Source organism: Suricata suricatta, chromosome 8, assembly GCF_006229205.1.
Source record: "Suricata suricatta isolate VVHF042 chromosome 8, meerkat_22Aug2017_6uvM2_HiC, whole genome shotgun sequence".
Lineage (NCBI taxonomy): Eukaryota > Metazoa > Chordata > Mammalia > Carnivora > Herpestidae > Suricata > Suricata suricatta.
In genome coordinates this window covers 68,180,066-68,186,917 of record NC_043707.1, presented here as the reverse complement: position 1 = coordinate 68,186,917, position 6,852 = coordinate 68,180,066, and positions in this window count along the sequence as shown.

Sequence of the window (6,852 nt, the reverse complement as noted above, 5' to 3'; positions counted from 1 at the left end):
GTGAAACAGAGAGGCACAGTCACATTGAGATGAGAGTTCAGCAAGTACTTCCATTTTTTAGAGGCAGCTGTGAGAGTGGGTGGCTGTCGCATGGGAAGCCATGTCACTGAAGGACTGAATAGTTTTGCTAGTCCCTGGCTCAGAAGTCTTGGTCTTGATACTCTTCCAAGATGAAGTCACAGCACAGCTTGCTGTTTGCCAGTCAGAGTGTAATGTCGGATGTAGCAGACTCCCAGAGCTTATATATAGCAGCCATCGAAGTGTGGTAGTGCCCTAGGTGTTTTCGTGGATCTCACAAGGGGCTCTGAGTCCTCATACTTAGAAAACAGGCAAACAGGAAAACCTGGTGGCTGGCTGTTTCTGTTTTCTTGCTGACTGCCCCTTCCTCCTCTCACACGATTAAAATGCCAGGGTACTTGTAATCAAAATCTGCCAGGGTATTTCACTCAGATTGAGAAAATAAACTCCAGGTATTAAAACTGAAAAATCTAGTAGTTTCACAAAGTACCATCTGTAAGCCTCCTATTGCCTGTTTTTGTATGGATTTGACATTTTTAAAGGGTTGTAGAAAGGAACAGCAATATGTGACAGACACCTGATACAGCCTTCAAAGCCTAAAATACTTATTAACTGGCCCCTTACAGAAGAAGTTTGCCGACCCCTTGTTTCTCATTTATCAATAATAGACAACCCAGGAGCACAGACATTTAAGGAAGAGAGCATCATGAAAAACAGGTAGTCAACTTCATAAGCAGAAATAATCCTAGGGATACAATGCAGGGAAAAAACCCATTAAAATATGTTAGTACGTACTAAAGTAAATTTATTGTTATATGTAGTAATAATTAGCAATAAGTATATGTGATAATAATTAGCAATAAGTATAAGTAGTTTTATATGTAATCCTTAGATACAGTGTTACGTATCATTATATTATAATCTCCAAAGAAATTTTAGAGGTTATTGTACCAGTTTAAAAAAATGCAAACTTATGAGAAAGAAATATCTTGGAAATAAAGTAATAGTTGCTAAAATAAAAATCTGTTTTAGGCCAAGTAGTTGAATATACTTGGCTGAAAATCAGATTACTAAGCTAGAATTTTAAGCTGAGGGATACTTCCAGAATCGTAAGAATAGGTCAAATAGATGGAAATTATGAGAAAAGTTGAGACACAGAAGATCCAGGTAAACACAGTCCATTTGAAATAAATGAGTGTCTCAGACAGTTGAGTGTCCAACTCTTGATTTTGGCTCAGGCCATGATGTCACAGTTCTGAGGTCGAGCCCTGCATTGGGATCTGTGCTGACAGCAAGGAGCCTGCTTGGGATTCGCTCTCTCCCTCCCTCTACCCCTCCCCTGCTTGCATGTGTGCTCCCTCAAAATAAATGTTAAAAAAAAAAAAAGAAACTTCATGAGGTTGAGAGCCATATGTATAGGAAATTTAGCATTGAAAATCCTACATGTTATTACAGTACCAGGTACATAAAATGCTCAGTAAATATTTTTGAATGATTGAATATATGATGTATGCATAGGAGGTTCAGAAGTTGAGAACAGAAAAAATGAAGAAAAGAAATAATAGGGAAAAAATGTTTTTGTGATAACAGACTGACTACATAGTAAAAGTCCTAAGTACTGAGGAAAAATAATTAAAAAGGAGACAAACACTTAGAATATATCCTGACCAAGTTTCTGTAATCCTAGGATTATGAGAACAATCTCAAAATTCCTAAAGAGAAACAATTTATCTATAGGGGAAAGAATTACATTGGTATCAGGTTTGTCATCTGTACATTGGCATGCTGGAAGATAACTGTTAATTTTTTAAATTCTGTGGGAATGGGGCTCCTGGATGGCTCAGTCAGTTGAACGTCCAAGTTTGGCTCAGGTTGTGATCTTGTGGTTTGTCCATTCAGGCCCCGCGTTGGCCTCTGTGCTGACAGCATGGAGCCTGGAACCTGCTACGGATTCTGTGTATCCCTCTCTCTCTCTGCCCTTCCTCCCCCTTCAAAAAATAAATATTAAAGTTGCATGGGAAAATTATTTTGAATTTAGAATTATTTTTTTTAATGTTTTTATTTTTGAGAGAGACACACACAGACACACACACACACACACACACACACACACACACACACACACACACACACACGGCATGAGCAGGGGAGGGTCAGAGAGAGAGGGAGACAATAGCATCTGAAGACAGGCTCCAGGCTCTAGGCTCTGCACTAGATATCAGCACAGAGCCTGATGTGGGGCTTGAACCCACAACCGTGAGATCATGACCTGAGCCGAAGCTGGACGCTCAACCGATTGAGCCACCCAGGCGCCCCTGAATTTAGAATTCTATCTTGAGCTAAACTGTCATTTTAAGAGAGAGGGCATAATAAAGACATTTTAGAAAATCAAGAACATGGAAGGACTCAAATTAACTCATAAAACTATGCACAACATCATAATTTCAAATTGTAATGAAAAACTGGTGGGGCACCTGGGTGGCTCAGTCGGTTAAGCATCAGACTTCAGCACAGGTCATGATCTCACAGTTTGTGGGTTCAAGTCTCGTCTCGGTCTCTGTGCTGACAGTTCAGAGCCTGGAGCCTGCTTCCGATTCTATCTCTCTTTGCCCCTCTGCCACTTGCAGTCTGCCTCTCTCTCTCTCAAAATTAAACATTAAAGAATTTAAAAAAAAACTGTTGATGAGAAACTGACAGATTTGCACTTAGAACTAAGTATTTGAACACAACTCTTCTAGGAATTATTGGCTGAAAAGTTCAAAATTGACTCAGGTTTTGAACCATGTAATTTAGAAACTTCAGTAGTTATCGAGAACCTCATCAAATACCATGAAAAATGACCATGAAGTAGGCCACAAAGAAATTATGTACAGGCTCTGTCCTATCACAATGCAAGAAACTAGAAATTATGGATAGCAATCAATAAAATCTAATCAGAACACATGTTCCTTGTAGTGCTTGCATTTAAAATGAAACAACCTTATGACATTTTAAGGAAGAATTCCTATTTTATTTGAACTCTCCCAGATAACACAGAACTCTGAAATACCTCTCAATTTGGCCTCTGAGGCTGGAAAAACCTTTATTCCATAATATCCATCAAAGATAACTATTGACCAATCTCACTTAGGAGAAGAATGTAATCATTGAAGAAACATTAGCAAATTAATTCCAGGAGAATATGTGATGTGGCAAAGTAGGGTTTATCCAAAGCACAGAACATAATCTATCAATGTAACTCAGATACATTAGGAAATCGATTACTGTAACTTAAAAAAAGATGAAATGAGAAGAAAAAGTCACGTAATCTCAACAGATGCTGGAAAAATATTCCCTAGAAATTTAACACTCAATCCAGATTTAAATCTTGTCAGGCTAGGAATAGAAAGCAAACTTTTTTACTTGGGCAAGGACGTCTACAGAAGCCTTCATCAAAGATCCACATTTGAGGGGCGCCTGGGTGGCTCAGTCGGTTAAGTCTCCAACTTTGGCTCAGGTCATGATCTCACTGAGTTAGAGCCCCACATCAGGCTCTGTGCTGACAGCTCAGAGCCTGGAGCCTGCTTCACATTCTGTGTCTCCCTCTCCCTCAGCCCCTCCCCCACTTGTGCTCTGTCTCTTTCTGTCTCTAACATAAATTTAAAAAATTCCACATTTGAGACAGGATCAAGATGACTGGCTATACACTCACTTAGTGACAAGAAGTGGAAATATCAGGGAGAGAGAACACAGTATTCAGGCAATGTGATGTGGAGATAGTGCATCCAAGAGGATTAATTAAAAAACTATTAAAAATAATAAAAGTTACTTTAATAGTCAACATATAAAAATCTAGCCTTCTATAGTCTAGTATGGCCAAATAGAAATGTAATTTTGAAAAACCCTTATTTGTAGGGCACCTGGGTGGCTTGGTTGAGCATCCAACTTCAGCTCAGGTTATGATCTCACATTTGTGGATTTGAGCCCCATGTTGGGGCTCTGTGCTGACAGCTCAGAGCCTGCAGCCTGCTTCAGATTCTGTGTCTTCTCTCTCTGCCCCTCTCCTGCTCACACTCTGTCTCTCAAAAAATAAAATAAGACATTAAAAAAAAACCTTATTTGCAATAAAATTCTCAACTATTATCTAGGTATAAACCTTATGGGAATAAGTATAAGATCTATATGAGGAAAACTACACATTTAATAAAGGGCATAACATGCCTGAGTAAATAGTAAGCATTCTGTATTCCTGTTTATAAAAACAATGTTGTCCAGATGTTAATTATCCTCAAATTCATTAAATTAATTAAGATCCCAATAGCATTTTGTTACTTAGGATTAGTGTCGTCAGTAGGAGAAAGTTAAAAATAACAGTGATTGGGGCACCTGGGTGGCTCAGTCGGTTGAGCGGCCAACTTGTACTCTCTTCATGGGTTCGAGCCCCATGTTGGGCTCTGCACTGACAGCTCAGAGCTTAGAGCCTGCTTCCGATTCTGTCTGTCTCTCTCTCTCTCTCTCTCTCTCCCACCCCAGCTCATGGTCTCTCTGCCTTTCAAAAGTAAAAAATGTTAAAAGTTAAAAAAAAAAAAATAACAGCGATTTAGGATTGAAGTCTTTCATATTGAAGTTCAGGTAAGCAGTGCAGGGCTGGTGGTGCTGTTCCAGGTATCCGAAACTGACGCTCCTTGTATATTCCACACTTCAGTCAGTGGAGAGGAAGAAGAGAAGAAAGTCCCGCAACTTCTCATTAGGAACAGGTCCCAGAAGATTGCAATTACGTTTGTACATTATTTCCATTGCTTACAACAGTCCCATGAATGCACCTGCTGAGAAGGCAGGGAATTGTATTTATTCTATATGGCCATCTGTCCATCTGAAAAACGGGTTCTATTTTTGGAAAGGGGATAGTGGATATTAGGGTACTACTAGCAGTATTATGCCATTTAAACTGATTGAGAAGTTAATATGCAAATGAGAAATATTAAACAATGAAAATTTAGCTTACGTTTCTTACTGGAAATATATAACAAAAAACAATGTACCAAATATGAGTAGATAGATAAGTAAAACATTGAAGGAACAACCAATATTATGTAGATAGATAGTACAGATAAAGGTATCATTTTGAATCATGGGCAAAAGATAAAGTAGCCTACGAATTATTTGGAGACAATAGTCATATTGGGAAAATACTGACCTAAGTCATACTATGCACAAAAATAAATTTCAGATGGATTAAAGAGATAAAGGTAAAAACCCTTACACAGGTATTAAAATGTAAGAAACATTTATAATTTTGGGCACAGGTTTTTCTCAGTAACATACAAGCTCCAGCGGACATAGGGGAAAATATTGGCAAAGGGCACACAGAAGAAACTACTGCAGATGAAAGACACTCTTCAAGTTGAAAGAAAAGTGGTCAAAGGGGAGAAAATGTTTGCAATCTGTACAAGAGACCAAAGATTAGGTCAATAAAGAGGTCCAATTTATCAACCATTATGTTAATAAACATTGAGAGACTTCTAATAGCCACTTTTAGTGGGGGGAAAAAGGCCCTCTTCCATATGATTGAAGGCTGAGTAAATTGTTTCATCTTATTTGGAGGGCAATTGGGAAGTAACTGGGAAAATTTTAAATGCTCATACTATTTGATCCAGCCATCCAAACTACAAATAGCTCTTTATTTGCCTGAAATCACAAATGCCCGAAATGTGCTTGAATTCAAAGATTACATTTCACCTAATCTAAAATGTATTTAGGCTAATAACTTTTTTACTTTTACCACAAGGTGTCAGAAAAGGTTTTTAACACCACAAATACCTCCTGGCTGGTAGCAATGGTTACATGCCATCGACTGTAAGATGCATTCGAGCCTGAGAGATGATAAAATGGGAGGAGCGGGGAAGTGTGTCTAAGAAATGCTGAGACAGTGTATCTAAAAGAATGGTCTTTTGCCGCATTATTTGTAATAATGAGAGATCGGAAACCTAAATATTCAACAATAAGGGAATGATTAAAATGTGGTAATGTTATAACAATTGAATATGGCCATTGGAAACAAAAAGATCTGTATGTTTTGACATTGAAGAGTCTCATGAAATATTGCTGAGAAGAAAAAAAGGAGTTATAATTATGTATTAAAAATTTACTTGGAAGAACTATATATGTATAAATTCCAAACTATATATGTGTATAGAAATGCATAAAAATAAAAGTAATGTATTTATATAGAAGGAAAGTTGGGCATGATACATAATAGTGTTTACATGTGACGAGGGAAGTTGCATTGGGACAGGGATGAGTTTTTTTTAACATTTTTTTCTTTTGTTTTTTAAACAAAGATCTAATTGTGTGTCATGTTTATAATGTAATTGTTTAAAAAGAATCTGGAAAACCCAGGGAAGTATAAAGAACAAAATAAACACCTAGAATACAAGCATCCAGATAATAGTACACTAACGGTTTTTGCATATTTCTTTCTATTCCATTTTTCTTTCCAACTCTGTAGTTGTTGACATGGTTCCTTGAGGTAAGAGAAACAGGAATGTCAGGTTTCGGCGAGGAAGATGATAAATCGGTGTCGGGACATGTTAAGTTGGCATTGCCTTCAGGGCACTGATAGGGCGATATCAAGGAAGCAGTTGGATATATGGGCATGGGGGTGGGGGGAGCTCAGTGACCAGCTTTGCCTATTAATGCTTTCTTTTTCATGTGATGGATTTTAATATTCATGTGTCTGACAAATAAAAATGTCATTTCTCGTGCAGCATAGTGCACAGCTTATTTGCCCTGGAATTTAACAGCTCTTCCTCCCCTGCTCCTCCCCCCCTCCCCCCCACTGTGTCATTTTCTAGT